At 34.5% G+C, this 20741-nt stretch overlaps 1 protein-coding gene across 6 annotated transcripts in view; it reads right to left on the bottom strand.

Annotated features, from left to right (window-relative positions):
• The window catches only part of LOC105198139 (TWiK family of potassium channels protein 9), a 428118-nt gene that overhangs the window by 123498 nt on the left and 283879 nt on the right, over positions 1–20741 (bottom strand). For all 6 annotated transcript variants that reach the window (XM_026135521.2, XM_039452969.1, XM_026135520.2 and 3 more), the window contains one exon: positions 2285–2784. The gene's annotated coding sequence lies outside the window, so the exon portion shown is untranslated. The remainder of the gene's footprint in view (positions 1–2284; positions 2785–20741) is intronic.

Raw genomic sequence — 20741 nt, 5'->3', positions numbered from 1 at the left:
TGGGTGTATTTACAAAAGAGCATTAATCTTTTATAAAATATTGATAACTATTTGTGCTATTAATTTCAAAATAGTATTTTGACTAAAATGACAAACTATAACAATAACTATAATAGTAAATTATCTTATTATATATATTTGTAGAATTCAATTTAAAAAGAAATTGTTTAATTGAGAAAAATATTTTAGCTATATTTTTATAAAACATTTCGAAATATAATTATGTGTAAAAAAATCAATATATTTACAAAAATACATCTCTTATTATTATTAAATTTAATTATTAAATTTTTTGTTATTATACTTTTAATATTATATTATTATTATTAGGTATACTTAAGTTATAATGTAAAAATATTGTAATATAAAACATTACATATTGTATAATAAAATTTTAATTAAATTTTAATTAAAGAAACAATTTTTGAAACAATTTTAAAATGTTTATACTTCAAATTTGAATTTGTCCAATTTTTGACAAATATTATTTAGAAAATTTGATTCTAACAAAACTGCTGCTTTATGGCAAAATTATTTTAGCACAATTTTACGAAATCTTCCTCGATTTAATACCATTATTGTACAATTTTTCTACAATTCATCTATCGCGGTAGTTAAAAGGAAATTATTCAGTGTAAAACTTTCAAACTTTCAAAATATTTTAAAAGAACTTTTATAAAAAAAAATAAAAGTACATTTATGGAAATGACATCGCCGATTAATTGTAGGTAAATATATTTACAAAAATTAATAAAACAAAACTTTGAACGTATTTTTATTAAAACAGGTTTTTTCAGTTAGCACAAGTAAAATCTGAAAAACTATTTAATCGATCGGTTTGAAATTTTGAGGGATTATTCTACACATGAATGGCTATCGCCCGTACATCAATCATGCTTTTTTGTTGAGAATTTTATATTTTTCATACGATGAAATCGTTAAAAAGTTGGCGGCTTTTGATACCTAAACTTTAGACACATGTTATTTTGTTAATTTGTTATTTATTGGCTTAAAAGCTCCTGAAGTTCGTCCTGTTTTACTAATTAAATGTAATCATTTTGTTACAACTTTTCATATATATTACTTTTATAGATTTAAAAATTCCATTCCAGAATTAAAGTACGCTGAGAGTAACTTGGTGTTAAGCAATATGTATTTTATTAAAGTACGCTATGCATATACTTTAATGCATTGATACATATGTGCAGTATGGATTTTATGCAGAAAACAAAAAAAAAGGTTTTCAAATCTTTTCTATTATCTTTTAGACAAATATTAGAGTTGTCAAGTCGTGACAATATTTATTTGATTTTAAAAGCTCTGCAGTCTTACGAAATTTGAGTCTCCAGACGTGTTGATTACACGAAGAAGCAACGTCGAGTTTTTAGAATTAGACTAGACATCTATGTTAATAATTCAATATAAAAAAAATTATACAAAAATTTATTTGTGTATTTTTGTGCGATAGTAGTATGTAATAGCGTACTGATATTTTGTAAATTGTAGTAATATAAATCGTTGTTCAGTCTGTAAAACTCATAACTAAAATCCCTAAATTCTGGCACGGACTAGCGACACTTATATTGATCAAGTATCTTTCGTTCGATTGTTTTAAATGGATAGTTTTTGTCGAATCTCCTGCGCTAATCAAATATATTTTAGAAAGAGCCAACTTATTATTATATTAAAAGTATTAGAAAAATTTAAAAAAAGTTTTGAGAGTTATTTATATGTAGAAAAATATAGTGTAAAAATTTCATAATTTACTTCTTTCCATGAAAAAAGAATCGTAAAATGTTGTAATTTTTCCGCCCGTCACACTGAAAAATTCCCTTAATAGAGCTATGGAAGATTACACGTATCCAACAATTTATGAAACAAATATAAGTATACGCTTAATTTTTTATGAGAAAAGAGAGAGAGAGAGAGAGAGAACAACACGATATGACATCAAAACAATTACTCACTGTTCGTCGTGTTCTCGTTCGTGAGCGCGACATCAACTTGCGCGATGTTAACGGCTCGAGTTATGTGACTTAATTTAAGTTCGTAAACGAATCGCGATACAAGTGTTACTTCGCGCCGACTAATGCATTACCGTGCGGCACGTGGAAAATGGATGAAAAATAACGCCTTCGAGAAACTGTGGCTGCTAATCTTTTTTCTCTCTCTCTCTCTTTACCCTGTACTTCTCATTCTCTCATCGGAAAAACAGAAACTTAGTGAACGGCAGTGCGGAAATTTTCAAAAGAGTCTCCATGAGTCACTTAAACTTTCTACCTACCGTCTGAATGCGAAGCCGCTCAGTTTTCCGCTCTCCCATCTTTCCTTCGGCTCCGGGTGCAAAAAACGAATGGCAGCGGAAAGAGGTGGAGCACGGTTCGTCGGCGAGCGATAGAAACTTCAAAGCCTCATTCCAACAAACTGGATTTCCGTAATAAGCAAGTCCGATGCACGTCCGTGGGCGCCGGTTCGCGCTCGCTGAATGTTTTAGCGAAGCTTTTTCCTTATTTTATCTCTTCGTCCCCGACGAATTTCCCGCGCCGTTTTAATGCACCGCCGGGTGGCACGGTCGCGAGCGAGTTCTCTATAGAGAATTGGTGCTCTCCGCGCTCTCCGGAAAAGCCGATTAGCAACGCCCGAAGTCGAACCAGTAATTTACTTGTGTCTTTCATGTGCCGCAGAGCTTGCGCTCTCGGCCGCATGTAAATAAATCGCGCGTTGTCTTCCGGGTCAGTCTTGAGGCTTCGAGTGCCGTCGGCCACTTTCCCGCTTCGCTGATCACTGAAAGGAGAAAAGGAGAGACTCGATTACTTACACTACTTTCCTCGAAAGAACGTTAAGTAATTAACGTTAAGGCGCTAGGATCATTAACTCCGTGTTTCGATAATCGTTTAACGCCGCTCGCCGCACGCAGAAACGGTTCGACGAATTATCTATACGCCCCGCACGGCGCCGCTCGCACCGTTTTCCTTTTTTCTCTTTTTCCCTCTTTTTTTCCCCTCTCTGTTCTCTTACTCGGGCGACACTCGCGCTTTCGTAATGTCGGAGAATTCAATGCACTCGGACGAATTTTATTTCCAGCCGGAATTTGTGAGAATCCCGACGTCGGCATTGCGCCGTCCGTGACTGTTTCGACGTCCTAAGAAAGACGGTTGAATTCCAGAAGGACTTTCGACGTAGAATTATTCGAGGGCCCTGGGGGAAATCGCGGGAAACTTTCGTGTGCTCTACGTGTTTTCCTGTGTACTTGCACTCGGTCACCTGGAGCTTTCCAACGGGGACAATAATCGACGGTCATGGTAGACTCCCACCATTATGGGAAGTACGGAAAAAGAGGAAAAAGGAGGCGGGGACGAATCGAGGGCCGGGCGCGCGGCGATAGAAGGTGAGCTTGCGGGATGGAAGCTCGCGGATCGAGAGAAACGACGACGATGGATTCCGCGCGGGGAAATATTGCTTTCTTCGTACGTTCGACATCCATAAATGCATAGCAAGATCAACCGATCTCGCGACACCGGCTCTCTTTATTCTTCAACCGTGATTTAAGACTCGAGCTCGGCGGGATACGGCCGGCTTTGAAACTTTCATGAAAAATGATTTGCATAATGCGTAAGCCGGCTGGATGATCCGCGCGCGCGCGCGCGCGCGTCTTCAAGAATTTGTAACGCCGCGCGACATTTTTAATATTGAAATTATTACGCGAGACGAGATGTCGCGTCTCGAGTCGCGTCTCGAGTCGCCTCGCGACTCCCCGATGCGGAGACGATATCTTCCTCGTAATTAGACAAGATCCTCTAATTATATATGCCGGAATTAATTCCAACAGCGGCCCTAACAATGGTGTACCAGTAGTCATGGAGCTCGGTAATAGCGAGGGAAAGTCAGATTCGCCGCCGCTTCGCTCGCATAATGGCGAAACAGCTCCCCCAAAATTCACCCTCTACCGGCGATTCGCATTCATGGCCGTCTAAATATGCACAATATACACGGTCCTGTATAACGAGACCACTTCTCGACAATCGGCATTCACACGAACGCCGTCGGTCGAAGTAAGCACGTCGGATACTAACTCGACGCTAATTTATCGTTCGGCGTGATCGATCGTTGCGCTCGATCGGCTACCACGGTTCTCTGCGGCGAAGAAACGATCCCGCCGCGGAACAAACTGCCAAGCCAAGCCGCCGATCGTAAATCGGATCTGATCTCTCCTTCTTTCGTCTCGATTTGCAGCCTTTCCCCTCTCCCTCCCCCTCGCTCTTTTTTTTCTCTACGACTTATTTACGAGCTTGCGTTTCTGACGTCGCGAGCGTTCTCGTAGAACCATTGATATTCCACCGTTATTGTCTGACTTTATTTACCACTTATTGTTGATAATTATCGGTATCCCCTTTAAGCTTGCACGTAGTACAAACGACGTTGTAAGACTGCGTGATCGCTGGCGCGTAACAAACGCCGTCGTCCGCCTCTATTCTAAAGACGATAAAGGCGCACCTCGAGAGGATTAACCTCGATTTTCTTTTTTCTTTTTTTTCATAAAGTTAATATTTATTGACCGGATATTTAAATAGAATGTTTTATGAAATATGCAATAATACGTGTACTTTAAAGTGCTTCTCTGCATTAATATTATAAAATCTACATTGAGGAAAGAAAACGGTTAAAATAAACGTAATTTCACTATAATTTATAGTAATTTTCGGTACCGACTGTAAATTTATAATTATTTTAACCGTGCAAGTTATGGATACTGCAACATGCGTTATAATTATCATAATTATGATATGCGTTCATGCAAGTATATCATACGATTATCTTACACTTTCATGGAATGTAGTAAATTATACTATAAAATATGGAGTGAGAGAACGAGATATCATACGTGTTAATAGTAATCCATATTCATTAACAATAATAGTTTAGCGTTTATTTAAAGTTAGATCTACTATGTTCATATGGTTCCAATATTGTAAGTTTAAAAAGATTAGCTGAATTAATAATAGCAAGTTTCAATTAACAAACTTTATTACAAAATTTTACTATGTTTGAGACACAATTATAGTAGCTCATTTGTGCAGAACTAAAAATTCTCAAAATACATCTTCCATTTGCTTTCATCTTCCCAAGGGGATTTATGAGAAAAAATTATTTTACTAGAACGTCGGTGAAAAATCTCATAATGCTCCGTCTTTTACTCTATTCTATGTGTTTTCTTTTTAACGAGAAATAGAACGCCATCGCGACTATTTAATAACGGTTTCGTTATTTATTATAAACTAGAAATTTTTTATATCCAACCAAAATTCTTTTTTAACTAAATTCTCATATATAGCTTTATTTAAATATTCTGATTGTATACCAAAATATTTAATCATAATAACCAGGAATTCTGTTTATTTTCACCAAAATTTGCTTAAACAAACACATCTTTTTAGTTTTTACGATATGTATAATAAATTTAAATAGAAATGTAGTTAACTGTGCTATTAGTATGGTCATATTTACTGCTTGAAAATAATTGCTTTATTATTTTTTTATTAATATATTATCAAATATATTATCAAATAAATATATTTATTTTTTTTAGTATACTGAAAGAATGAAAAATTTGCTAATAATTACCAAATTCTTTGTCCAATGCAATGTAATTATTTTAATGAACCAACATGATTGTTTTTATATCTGTATTTTCAACAAAATCAGTTTTTCAGTGTAAGCAAATGTTAAGAAAAATTATATTCACTCTAACTGTCATTGCAATAACTACATAAAAATGGTTATTTCATTTTTCATACATATCTTGATATTTTATTATATTAGCACTTGTAATTATCATAATTTGTAGTAAAACTTTTTCCATAATTGGAAGAAATATTTACATATAAAGCTGTTAGTACTAATTATTATAGCAATAATTATTAAAATGAATACAATTATACTTTTTTAACAACGCAATGGTAGTCACAAATGCCACACACTTTTCTTTCAGTGTAATAATATAAAACAAGAACAAAGCGGAGGAAGAAAGATTTGGACCGCATGAAAATAAATTCGAACGTGCCCGTGTTTCACAGTATTGTTTCTGCCAGATTTTGCTCGATGTGTGGAATATGCTATATCGCTTCATAGTAGAATTTCATGGAATTTCGCAGAATTTCGCTGAAATTTCGTCAAATTTAAAACTGCACGTCTCATGTTGAAACGTTATTTCGCGGAGATTGCATCGCAGCTGGCTCGTACATTAGCATTTATAACCAATTCGCAGCGAGAATCGAAGGATAACCGGCGCGAAAGTCGATTACATCACCGACGCGACGACGACGTCGACTCCGCGTGCGTCGCGTCGTCCGCGAAGGTAGAGCTTTACGGGGACGGTTCTCGCGGTGTGCGCGGAAGTGCAGGGATGGACAGGGGAGTGATGAGAAGAAGAAGGGAGAGAGGGGCGACGGAGCGAAAAATGTGCAGGGGAGAAACGCGCGAAATGCGATGAGTGGAGGTGAAAAGGGTGGAAGGGGGATCGCGATGAGGGGGAGGGGGAGGGAATGCAATTTTTCCGTTCGGCGCTTTTTCCAGCGACAGGGGAACCACCTGTGCTCGTCTCAGCGACTTTTAAATTCGTACCATTGTCGGCTCTATTTGCTGAAAAATGTTTATTCAATTTCGTTTACCGGCAAGATATTTACCCGGTCGCTTTTGCCCGAACAGTTCCACCACCGCGAACGACACGGTGGAATTGGACGCGACGCGACGCAGGGATAGCAAAGAGGACCGAGAGGGGAAGCGGGGACGATCGGGTGAGAGAGAATTCGCGATATGCGTAAGACCGCATTTTCCTACGCTTCCATAGCGGAGCTACGTCATGAGAATATAAAAAATAGATGTTAGCTCGTAAAAGGAAGAGTCCGCACGTGTTCGGGTCGCATGACGATGGCCCAGGCGTTGCACCGATGTTTAAAGTAACGTCTGAGATTTATCGCGCGCGATAGAAATTTGGAGACAAATTGTAGGAATTGTACGAGGAATTGTATAGAAATCTCGCGAGTCACGTAGAACATTCCGAAAGCTTTCCCCGAGCGACGTACGATTGCATTTCGCGCGGATATAAATCCATAGAATAAATCGGGCGATCTTAATCATTGCGACGAAAATAGGGTCGTACATGCGGGCTGAATTACGATGAGTCGAGAATGAAGTTACGAGTATTTTCTCTCGCGACTCCGCGTCGACTTTGTCCGGTTTTGTGTATCAGCGAACGAGATCGCTGTCGGCGATAGAAATTTATGGCAGAGTCGAAACCCTCGAAAATTTCATTAAACCGTCCGTGCAGCGATATTGAGAATCGACGGCGAACCGATCGAAAATGGAAGTTAGTATCACGATACAATGCATTTGACGTGACCGCCTAGGATACGCGCGAAAAAGTGAGTTTTAGTGGCTTGTACACATATACATACACGCCAATTAATCACTAAGAACGGCGAACATTTCATAAATGTATTAAAAGGGACGCGAGATAAAAGTATCGCATTTATTTTTGTAATTAAATGTCGGGGTATTAAGTTATTAAAAATTATGCTATTAAAAACATTAGAAGCAAATAAAATCAATTTGAGTCAACATTTACGCCCATTTTTACCAATATAGATTAACTTTCATCTTGGATTAATTTACTTTTTCTGTTTTCATTTAATTCTGAAAATTAGAAAAAAGCAAAGAGTAATTAAACCGAGATTAAAATAAATTCATATTGGTAGAAGTTGACATTAGTTGCACGCTCATAAAAAAAATAACGTTTTTGTTTTGAGAATATTTTTATGTAAAGATATTCTAGTTGAAGATAAGCTCAATGAGCTTATATAGCGCATTAAAGAAATGTAAGTTGAATAAATAAAAAAATTTTGTATAATATAAAAAATATATATTTCCATTATTCAATCATAATTTTCACGAGTTAAGAGAAAAGAATATCAGACAGCAAATAAAAATAAATTAAACTAGTTAGAATTTTGTAATATTGTTATTATCAAATTATGTTATTCTTTTAAAATTATTATGATATTAATAAAGATATAATGCTTTAAATTAATTATTAAATTTTAAGATTATGAAATTCTTTAAAAAAAATTAAATTTCATAATATAAGCAAAATTATCTCATTGTTTCATATAAACAAAAATGTAATTTATTGCTTATATTTGAAACAATGATTGTAAAATAGAATATATATTATTAAATAAAATATATATTTTCAATACACAAAAAAAATTAGCAAGATAATACGGAGATAACATTGAGAAAAATTACGATTGTCACATCAGAATAATGTTTGCGCCAATCCATACAAAATTATAGAAGCCATAGTACTTTGGAAATGACTTATATGATTTCTGTAGCAAGTGTACAACTATTATGTAGAGATTAGGTATAATCGTATTGTCCATGTAATTATAACCACACGTTGCACCCATACAATTACAATGGAGATATTACATGAATACAATTACATGAATATAATCAAACCGTATCAAGTGACAATAGAATATTAACAGAAATACGACGGAATTTGTTCTCATGCAATACTTAGCAGCAAATTGGCAGCAGAAATAGATCAGTTCTACGCGGTTTAGCAATTTGATGCAGATTGGCACGAGAAATCGAACAGAATTTATCGCCAATCTGTCATTAGATTAGCTTAGATTATATCGCCAAATTCTGATAGATCACGAGTTTAATGCGGATACAATTGCTGCCAATCTGTTGACATACTACAAACATTTTGATAATTGAAACATAAATAATGTACCCAATAAGGATTATAATACAACGCACACTTTGTTTGAAGTAAGACAATTTTTCTGAAATATTGCTGTTGTCTATCTGCAATGGGACTAAACTATCGGTGCAGTGCCGTGCAACTACGTTCTGCAACTCTCTCAATCATACTATTTGTTTTGGAAACCACATTAGAGACACAGCAGTAATCCTTCGCGGTTGAGGCAGCCATATATGAGAATGTTCCAACCAAATGTTACTTATCGTAAGAACTAGGATTAAACCGTGTATAGAGAGGTATATCTTAACAGCTGCACTAAGAGAAAAGTGTTTGAGTATTTGTAACTATAATTGCACAATAAAAGAATTATGGTAGGATCTCCATTTTTTTTTACTGCTGTAATATAATACTTTGTATTATAAATGTATGTTTTACTACTGCTGTATTATAAATTTCATTACAAATTACGATAATTTCAAATATTAACATAATAAAATATCAAGATACGGCTAGTAAAGTAATAAATAAAATTAATATTTTTATGTAGTATAAATGCAATTGTGATAAATATAACTTTTTAAACATTCGCATACTATTTACGTAATAACTAACAGTTATGAGTTACATGATTAAAACAACTATAAATATGTAGTTAACATAAAAAGGTGAATTATTGTCAAAATATGGTAATTACAATCATTTTCTTCTTTCAGTGTGTATTCAATGTAATATTAATATTATTTTACATATATTTCTTTTCTAATTATAAAGAATACTATTACAACGATCGTAAATTTCTTCTGTATTAATTTTTTTTTTTCTTGTAAGATATATTAGAGTTCGATATTTTTAGCAATATCCAACAATTCTTTATTTTTTTTAAAGTGGAAAAGATTAGTATTTCGAACTTTTTCCTCGATAATCACATTCGATATAAAACATTTAAGACGGTTAAGTTTCCCCGGTTTGACCCCAACAAAGTTGGCCAGAGAGAAAGAAATCTTCTGCTTAGTAACTTCTCCTAGTGTCCCACGTGGATTACAAGCCTTATGTGTTTCTAACTTTTTCTTTAAGGCCGGGTTTGGGTTAGCCGCCACGGTCTTATCTGCGCAAATTGAGCACACCGAGTGCGGCGAGGCGACTACAAGCTAACCGCGGGTAGGAACTACCAAGGAACAAATAACGACGATACATTTTCGCGCGCACAGATGTTCGGTAAACTTCACCGCTGCCGCGCCGCCGCGTCGTGCTTGTCTGACCATAAGCGCTCGCGACTACTTACGTGCCTCGATGTGCTTAATGTCGGTGATGCCGCCGCGGAACAAGGTAGAACCAGGCGTTTCTTGGGATGCGATTCTTGTCTATGCTACATGTGTGCAGTGGCGTAGTAGAAGAGGGGTGCAAGGGAGGGTTCGTTCCAGGCGCCAAATCAGGGAGTACAATACTTCCTCGTTACAGACAGAAACTGGGATCAAAGATTTGTTTATAACGAAAGACAAAAGATCGTAATAGCGTTTTTATGGGCGACAGTGAGGCACACTCAGTGAGTCATGCACTAAACCAACAACGTCTATTGGAGCTTGTGTCAAATTTCTGCATTTAGTGCACACTGAGTGTGCCAATGAATTAAATTATTTTGGCTGCTCGGATGAAAGATAAAAGAGGAGCAATCAAAGTCATAAAATTGTTAGGTTTTAGTTATTTCTTTTCTTTTGTTACGTTAAGAAAAAGTTTCTGTTTGTAACGCGAGAAATTTTGTTACTTGTAACAACACAGTAAACACCAAATTATGATTATAAAATTGATAATTATAATTTTTTACTTAATAATATAACTATTACGTAACTAGTATGTTATCTAACAATTACATTGTTCGAGTATACATATAATCTCCGTGACGAATTCTAACAATTGCTTATGGAATTATTTGTTTAATAGCTTACTGTTTTTTAGTGGCGCTGATATTCTAATGTACAATAATTGACAATTGTTATAAGGTTTTACTTTTGAGCACTTTGAAATTTTTTCAAGGAATATTTAATACTTAATTACGCAATTCCTCGCACTTTCTCATTGTTTTTTTAACTTGAGCGTATTACAACACGAATGTATGTACACTCGTGTGACTTTTGTTGTTTAACTTTTTATTTGGCTGTGCAAATTTCATTACAACAAGTTATGCAAAGTTAAACAACATGGGATTTTGTTAATATAGCTTTTTAAACAAAATTTTCATATCAAAATACGTCTTTAATAAATCGATTGTTACTTTAGAGGACTATGTTCAGAAACATTAGATTTTATTTTATAATTGCTGTTTTAACATTAAACAAGGATAAATCGATATCTTTAATAACATCTTTAATGTTCCTGAACGCAGGAACATTCTAAATCAGAAAAATTTTAAAGAGGATAGAAAATATAATTTTGTAATAAAATACTATATTTTTTAAACTAATTTAATTTTTAAATTTATTGTCGGGTTAGCCATATTACTACTACTTTTCTTTTTCTACCGATTATGCAGTGCGTCACATTTTCATAACTCATGCCTTAAATAATAAATATTTCGTTACTTGAAATCTAAAATAATCGTTTATGTTTCAATATAAAATATTAATTATTAACAAAGTTATTCAGTAAAACGTAAATGGGTGCCATATTATCCTTTTTTTCTGTACACTATTTCACATAATTCTAAGTATAAAAATAAAACACAAATATTTTGAATGGTAAAATATTTAGTTCACCAATTAACACAATAATGTATAATAAAAATTGAGCAATTTAATCCGTTTATATATTAATATTAAACATAAATCTTTACGTCGATTTCGGTACAACAGCTTTAATGTGCTCCATTACGCATTAGTGCGTCCAATCGAATTCGTTATATGACATACATTTCCTAGGAAATCTATTACAGAAAAATCGCGAGTAATAATATCAAAAATTAATTAAAAAACGAAACAGAAAATAAGAAAAACTTACCAACTTTATAAAAATAGTAAATAATATACGCAGAGTTTTTCGCGTAAATCATTTTAATACAATAAATTAATATTTTATGAGCAATCTACGGTGTAAAAAAAAAATTTTTAGCCAAATATTGATTTTGTGATAAAATTTTTGTCAACCGATCTAGTGTGACAACTGGTCTTTTCTACGCGTGTGTGTGTGTGTGTGTGTGTGTGTGTGTGTGTGTGTGTGTGTGCGTGCGTGTGTGTGTATAGCGTGTATCCGCGTCGCGGAAATTGTTTGAACCGGCCCTATCGCGATGCTTTTGTCGGCCTGTTAAGGATCGCGATACAAGGCGCGTTGGCCGTCTCTCATGGTGATACGCGCCTCGATTTTCCAGATTTTACTCCCTGAGCGTATCAGGGCTACGCGTCGTGCTCGAATTTCCCGTCGCGGAAACTTGCGTCGCGTGTTTCAACCCGCGCGCGTCTCTTGGAGAAGTTTCTCGTTAAAGACAGACCGGTTTCGAGACGCGAATGAGCAACTTGTCGATAACCGCGACGCACTCGCGATTGCGATCCGACTCCTGCATAAACTCCATGCCGTCATATTGCGTCAATATTTCCGACCTCGCCGCATGAGCGAGCGCTTCACTTTGAAGCATCTTCACCTTTTGCCATCGAGCAATCTGGGAGATTGGACAAGTTTTCACCGGTTTCCGCCACGCAGCGGTTACGGCCTGATAGTTTCTGCAATCAGATTTATGCGGATGCCCGGGAATCGCGTGACACTTTTGAATTTGAGACTTATATTTACGTTGCATGTAATTTCGCAGATTAACGACTTGTAATCTTGTCAAATTAAGTAGCTCGAGTATCAAGATAAAGTTTACGTTGCTTCAATATTTGATTCACGAATTACAGCAGACTTACAAGGTATGAAACTTCTGGGTACGCGTCATTGTATACTTTGCATAAGTTATCTCGTTGAAGCTATTTGGGCGTACCGACGAGTTGCATGTGAACATGCCGAACGGATTAGAAGTCCGAATTCCAAGGAGTTTACTTAGAATTTTTGGGATTTAACATCAAAGTATCATGACATACATGTTCTCTTTATCAAATGTCAAGAAAGAGCAATTTGCTTGTATCTAAACTTTGCAAAAACAACTAATTAGAGAAGAGCCTTATCGTCAATTTAATAAAAATGACGCTAACAAGCATCTATTATAGCAATAATGTCAATAAGAATTGTCTTTACTCAAATACTGTAAAAAATTTGTTGTGACATTTCAAACAAAGAACCAATATGGATCTGCCTACTCAAGATATTTTCGCAAAGAAAACCCTCCTATAGGAATTTTAATCAGATTACAATTATTCATAGTAAATTTACATGACAAATTAAAAATACTGATGTTGAGACAGACACATTGTTTGTGACTTTCTTTTTATTTTAATTCCTAAGAAAAATTTCAATTTTCCTAAATCTTAAACACTTTCATTAATTTCTCTTTTACAATATTAAAAAATTCTAAATTGTTGCTAGTAATAATAAAATCACCTACATAAAGTAAATAATTATTTATGGTTCCCATTTAGTAAATATATGGATATTCGTTATTCATGAACTTTTTAAACTCTAACTCTTTAACAAAGCTAAACAAAAATTCCACTTTCTAGGAGCTTGTTTTAAACCGTATAATGCTCTGTTTAATTCACAAACTACACTTTTATCTTTAATATCAAAAACATCTTGTAGCTTGGTATGAATATCCTCATGTACATTACCTTGCGAGAAAGCGTTCTTAACGTCTATCTAATGAGCAATAAAATTTTTATAGTTAATAATGAAAAGCATAATTCTAACAGTAGAGATTTTAGCAACAGGAAAACAAATCTCTTTATAATCGAATCCTTTTATTTGAGCGCAACCTTTAATTACTAATCTGGCTTTATAGCTTATGGGATTTCCATCTTTGTTATTCTTTATCTTGAACACCCATTTACTATCAATAGTTTTCTTTCCTGTAAGTAGCGACGTTAGATTCCAAGTTTCGTTTTCAATCAGAGATGACATCTCCTCATGTACAACTTATTTCAAAACTTTCTTGTCTTCTCTTTCTTTATAACTCTGAGGAACATTATCTGCAAATTTGTCTGCGGACAATGCATAATCAGAACGAAATCTTCTTCCTCGTTACTCCGACTTGACCAAAGATTTATCGCAAAATCCACTAGTCCTTTAAGAGCCCACTTTTTTCTTTTTCTTCTTTCTACTTCTTTGTATTAATCTCTATCTGATGATTCCTTCGCATTCTTCAATGCCATATGACTTCTTTCTGCATTGATCTTCATCTGATGATTCATTCTTATTCTTTAATGCTGTATGACTTCTTTCTTGATGATCCTTGATTATCTTTTATATTGTGCTTGTTTCCAAATCTATTATTTCTGTTACTATTTCCTTTTTTTATTGTTTTTTCATTTTCTTCATTCAATTTCTCTTGTGTATGCTATTCTTTATTATCTTCAATATCGATTTTTTGATAAAAATTTTGTCCCTTAAGAAGAAACTTTGTTGTTTTCTCCACATCGAAAACAACACTCCTGCCTGTAATCAGTTTGTTTTCTTCTAAATCTCAAAGTCTATATCCGTAGAATAATAGCCCAGCGTCTTTTAGACTATCAAATTTTCTTGTTCTTACTTCTTTTGACACGTGAAAATACACCAGACTTTCGAATAATTTTATCTTTTCAACGCTTTGTCTCCTTCCATACCATTTTTTTCAGAAATGCTGATATAAAGCAAACCCGATTTTGCGTTTTGCGTTATATGAACGTGTTCGAAAGTTCAGTATGCGCCGATGTTCAATCCCCATTCCCGGGCCACGCCATCGGGCAAGTGACGTAACGTCGAAGCAACGAAGTTTCCTCCAATAAAGCTTTAAACGCGTCTCGCTGATCCATAAATTAACTTTGGCAATAGCACACTTCGTCGTTCGCGGAAGCGCGAGGGGACTCGTGTTATTATCGAATGAACTTTCCGAGGCTCAACCATTGCCCCGCGCCGGCGCAATTACTTCCTGTCCGCGCGCAGCGACTACGACTCTATTCGGATACTAATAATTTCTGACGTAAATGTTATACCAGTTACTGCAAACTGGTCTGATGTGCCGTTTCCGCAGCGCGCGCGCGAGGCATTGCCCGGCGGTAGTCACCGGCTGTAGTAATTGCCTCAACCCGAAGCCACCCGCGAAGAGTCGGCGATCCGAACGCGGTTTATTAGGTGGCTGTGCTCAATTATCGCCGGTACGACAATAATTTGCTCTCATTTGCGTGGACCCCGGTGGTCGAATCACCGTCGCACGGAATTGAATGAATGAATTCGAGCCGCACTCGCCCCTCGCACACTCGATCGATCCGCCAAAGGATGCTGCGTTACGTTACTGATATTATTCGTAGGCCGACATTGGTATCGACGGGGATGCACGGGTGTGAGTATGCGTGCGTATGTGTGGACGCATGCGTGTGTACATGTGTACAGGGGCTCCTTCATTAGCGGAAGTAAACCGGAATTATGCGTGCCGGCGCAAATAGAGTGCAACGATTGGCGTGCCCGCGTATCCTCTGATCGCCGATAATGGAATTAATTTAATGTAACGCAAAATCGTCGAAAGTAACGGATGTATTAAGCGATATCGATTAAATGGATAGCACGTGGAGATTGCACGTGAGCGCACCTCTGCGTGTGCTTCAACATTCCTATGTAGGGTAGATTTTATCCGCATTATCCGCGCGGATGATTGTAGCATGACTGATGTAATATCACAAATTCATAAATAATCATGGAACGAACACCTGCAGGTGTTTATTGTATTAATTCGTGTAGCTTGTGTACCGCCGAATTAACGGCGTTAAAGTGAATAACGGTTGCGTGACTATCAAGTTAAAGTGTTATCTTTAGCATGACAAATTAGAATACGCGCAGGAAAAGCGTGAGGCAGAAAGGAAAGGGAAAAGTTTGTTTCTGCTGATTATTTCAGATGCAAGGAACTCTGGTTGCGATAATATTTTTCGCAATAAATTATTTCCAATGTTCTAAGGTGCTTGCAGCGTTTTTAAAATTGATCAATTAAATATGTGATTTATTTTTGGATTCAGTTAATGATTCATGATCGATTTGGCAGTTTATACAATTGAAAATGTATTTGAGATTTACATGTAAAATAACATTAGGCACCAAGATTCAGTCTTGAAGTTGGCGCTCCTTTATTTATTTGTGTGATACAGTTAAGAAGAGATAAAAAGATTTGGAATAGATAAAAACTTTGACTGGTTAATATAAGCATAGGATTGAATTGAATATAAAATTCTTTCATGGATTATTTATACTATATATTAACATCAAAAAACTATTTTCAAAGTTACAAAATATTAACATATAAAGCTGCTGCAGCGTGAGAATAAGTTTGTGATTTTGCAGAGATAATTTGAGAACTAACAAAGATTGAGATGTTCCTTGTTTTTTTAAATTAAAAAACATTAAAGATGTTTTGCTGTACAATATGAGCTAAAAGTTATCAAAATTTAAAAACTGAAAACCTTTAGGTTTATTCTTGTTTTCCCTAATCAATAATAAAACATTTTGGAATCCCGATTTTTGATTCTGAAACCAGTCGCAAAGAAGTAAACGAAAAAATTGATTTGTAATGATTTTTGCAGCAAAAATGATTATATTTTGCTGCAGTTTTAAATAAATAACTCTGAAACAAGTAAATAGATCTAAATACAATTTTGCACAAATATTTATTAAAACTTCATTATGTGTAAAAAATTTGGATTTAATTCGCAATGTTACTTCCTCATCAAATTTGCAAATAAGCACTGCAAAATGCGTTTTATATAAAAATAAAAAAATAAAAAAATAAAAAATTAAATAACTTTTAAATAAATAAGAGAACTGTGTTCAAATTTTACACAGATAGTCAAACGTAATAATAGAAAACTTTCTATGAAGTTTTTATATTTTTTGTAATGTTTTGAGATACACAGACGAGTCACATACGAGTACATGCTTAAATTTTCTATAGAAGTAACTATAGTTAACTTTATATACGAAAAAAATAAAACTAAAATTGCCACAATATAATAATAATAATAATAATAATAATAATAATGTTATTTTTCACCTATCCATACATGAAAGAATTATGAGAGTAATAGTACGTCTGGAAGTGACCTATATTGTTGTCCCAACAAACAAGTGTAGCTGCTATGTGGATGTTATAACCGTACTTTAACCGTAATGTAACCGTATAATTAGCTGACGACGACAGAATGCTGTCGAAAATGTAATAGAATGTCCACATGCTACATTTAACAGCAAATTGGTGGCAAAAACAGAGCAGTTCTACATGCGGTTTAGCAGTTTGGTACAGATTGGCAGCAGAAATAAAACAAAATCTCTGTGGCCAATCTTAATTGGTTCAGTGATGTGCAAACTTTTTTAAACTGAGGATTATTTTTAAAAATAGGGAAAGTCTTGGGGCTGTAAAAACACACACACATATATGTATAAATGTATACATGTTTGTGTGTATTATTTTAAATATATGTGTGCATAATAGATAGATGAAACATTTATCTTAATATCTACTAATAAGAAAATAAGGAAATAAAAGTAATAAGAAAATAAATACTTTAAAACATATTTATTTATGAAATAAGTTATATTTTCAAACAATAAAATTGTATAAATTATTTTCAACGTGACCAAGACATGCAAATCTCATTATGTTACTTTATTTTTATAGTTTGCATGAAACAGAATATATGTGATTTTATTTCCGACTATGAGTTGGCCGGTCGTAGGTTGCACATCACTGGCACTATTATATATCGGCGGATTCTGCCAGAAGACTATAAATTTATTGCAAACACAATTGCTGGTAATCTGTAGATATTTATTGGGATAAAAATACACACAAGAAGGATCACAACACATATTTTATTTTATGTGGAAATTTTGGGGTAATGCTGCTCTCTACTTTATTATCGCAATGGAACTGCAATAAACTCTCAGTGTTGTGCCCTACATATCCTATGGATCTCCTAATCATACTATTTGTTCTGCAAACCACATTAGAGAGATAGCAATAATCTTTTGTGGTTGAGGCAATTATATATGAGTACATTCTAACCAAATATAGTAAAAACTAGCGTTGTGTAACTAAATACACGAATATTTACTAAAATTTTATTAGTATAAAAAGTAACTGCTATAACTAAAAACTGCGTAGGCTAACTAAATTACAGTTGTAATATATGGAGAATTAATATCTTACCTATGCTACTTATATTTAATTTATTATTTAGTTAAAAGAATTTAGCTACCCAATACACGAATTTAGCTACAGAACATATCTGCTATATCGGAAACGACTCTCTAGAAAATCGTCTATTGTATCGCAAAGGAAATGTTCGGTTATGATCCCGCGCAATAAGTCCGATCAGAACGTCTCTGTCTTACATGTTTACGATCACGATCGTGATCCGCGTGAAACGATCGCGTGAATGCGTAAATCGCCTACATAATTAAAAGTGTACTTAAAGTAGCTGCATTAATTAATTAGTATATTGACTGTATATCTCTAACACATCGGTTAGTTTTGATAACTTTTTAATTATGTTGCTGTACGATGTGATCAGAACAGACATACATGTTGTGCTACTTTATTTATGCACTGGGAGCAACAGCAAACCGTTTTGCTGTAACTTATAAATTTATAGTTACGGCAGCAAATATAGCTTTAGCAAACTGTGATTGGCCGTGGCAACGAAAATTTTATTTCCCATGTGAGCACATCTTAACCGCCGTGGTTTGTGAATTAAAGTGATAACGATATCACTTTAATTTGCGTACACTTCTTTTCCAAATATAGAAAATATTATTGTAACAACCATAACAATTTTACCCGAGTATTGTTATTTATTTATATTTTATATCAATTAAAAGTATTTTATTACCGCGATCCAATTCACGTTCAAAACGCTACTGGCATCATTTTATTCTTGTTTTATGTCCGATGAATGATAAACATAGAATGACACCAATAGCACTTTGAGCGTGAATTGGCACTCAGACCGCAACTCATTTTTTTTTATTTTTTGTATCTTTGTTGCAATTTTGTTAATTTTTGCCAAATTTTTTATTATAGTTTATTTTACAATAGACAGTTTCATAATTGCAATGCCGTTTGGTTTAATTAAATATTTTAATTAGATCGCTCCCAATCTCTGCTGCAAAACCACAAAACCACGGTTTGAACCGTACGACGAGTCAGAATGGAATAGCACCATATGTTAATATTTTCTAACTTTGATAATAGTTTTTGTTAATTTACTATTAATATATAGTATACACACTGAGAGAAATATTTTGGTGAGATCAACCAAAATTTAGTTAAATAGTAATTAAATGAGTCTTGTATTTATTGGTACCAAAAACTTAATTACAACGAAACTTAGTTTTAAAGAAACATTTGATAATTAGTTGTATAAAAATAATTGTTTGGTTACAGCTACAAATTGTTTCGTCAAAATTATATATTTAATAATTACACCTATAAAATTCATTTGATCACTATTTAACTAAACTTTGGTTGATGTCACCAAATATTTCTTTCAATGCAAATATGGTTCACAAAAGGCACGAATGATTTCACGTTTAATTAATCCCTACGTTTATGCCAACATGTTAAAGTTTATCGAGTTTTTATCATTTCAAACCTTTCTGCTACCTTTTAGCGGTCTAGTTTAAATTGTTTATAACAAAACAACTTTACGAGTGCGAATCGATAGTTTTACAAAAATTGATTCCTTTTTTTCATGGAAACTTCTCTCGGAAGCACAGATGATACAAACTGTAACGGGCGAGGCGTTTCAGCGGGAAGGCAATAATCAAGTTAGAAAGTGCACATCCTGTTACAACTCCAGACTATTTCGCCAATCCCTGTCTCACTATATCATAATTTATAGTACCGACTCTCGGACTTTACGCGCCGCGGATGACATTTCATGGCATAGCTTGAATTCAACGGATGTACAAAATGGTTCCAACGCAAAAGGAGATATCAATGACGATTCTATTAATCACATTGTGCGCATTCATCCTTCAAGATTAACATAATATTTCATTCGCATACATCCATATGCATACGAAAGGTTATCGAAATTGATAACGCATTAATAAGTAAATTATTTATGCAAATGTCTATAATATATATCAGCATTGCTGATTATGCAAATTAATATACATGCATATAGATTAATTACAACTAGAAAATAATGTTACAATTGATAAAATTAAACAGTTTCGGCGCACCCAAAAATTATTCATCGTTTTGTTTAAAAAAATCAGTTTAACGGCGCGTCAAGACAGGCGAGATGAGACAAGAATTTTTACGTGGATTATGAAAAGATTTTAATTCAGTGAAAAGAGTTTAACATGTATAAAAGTATATCGCGCGAATATTCCGACATAGTAAACACGAGATAAATAGTTTATGCTTATCCATGCACAAACAGCTACGGCAAATTAACTATATAATTTATCCTTCTTACGTGAAACTTTTTAAATGACACGCAGTACTGAAAATTTTCGACGTTTTCAACTTTCAGCCAGACTACTTCGCCATTGCTATAAAAACAAAAGAAAATATGATTCAAGAACTTTGTGTATTTGGATAGAGCAAAAAGTTTCTCGGATTATCGCATTAAAGTACCAAAATACAATAATCGCTTCTGGAAGAATGGAATCACGTAGCGCCCATTCATAATCAAAGCGTCGAAAGATTTGACTCGCGGCAAACTGCTAGTTGAGAGTAATCGAGCGTTGCTTTAACACAATTTCGCAGAAAGCCGGCAATATATTCGTGATTGTAAGGAAACACGGCAAAAATGCGCGCCACAGTGCAAACCAACACTCGCAACGCGGAAAAATACATTTC

This window comes from Solenopsis invicta, chromosome 8 (genome assembly GCF_016802725.1).
Source record: "Solenopsis invicta isolate M01_SB chromosome 8, UNIL_Sinv_3.0, whole genome shotgun sequence".
Taxonomy (NCBI): Eukaryota; Metazoa; Arthropoda; class Insecta; order Hymenoptera; family Formicidae; genus Solenopsis; species Solenopsis invicta.
The sequence above is the reverse complement of the archived record's forward strand: the minus strand, read 5'-3'. Positions and strand labels throughout refer to the sequence as shown.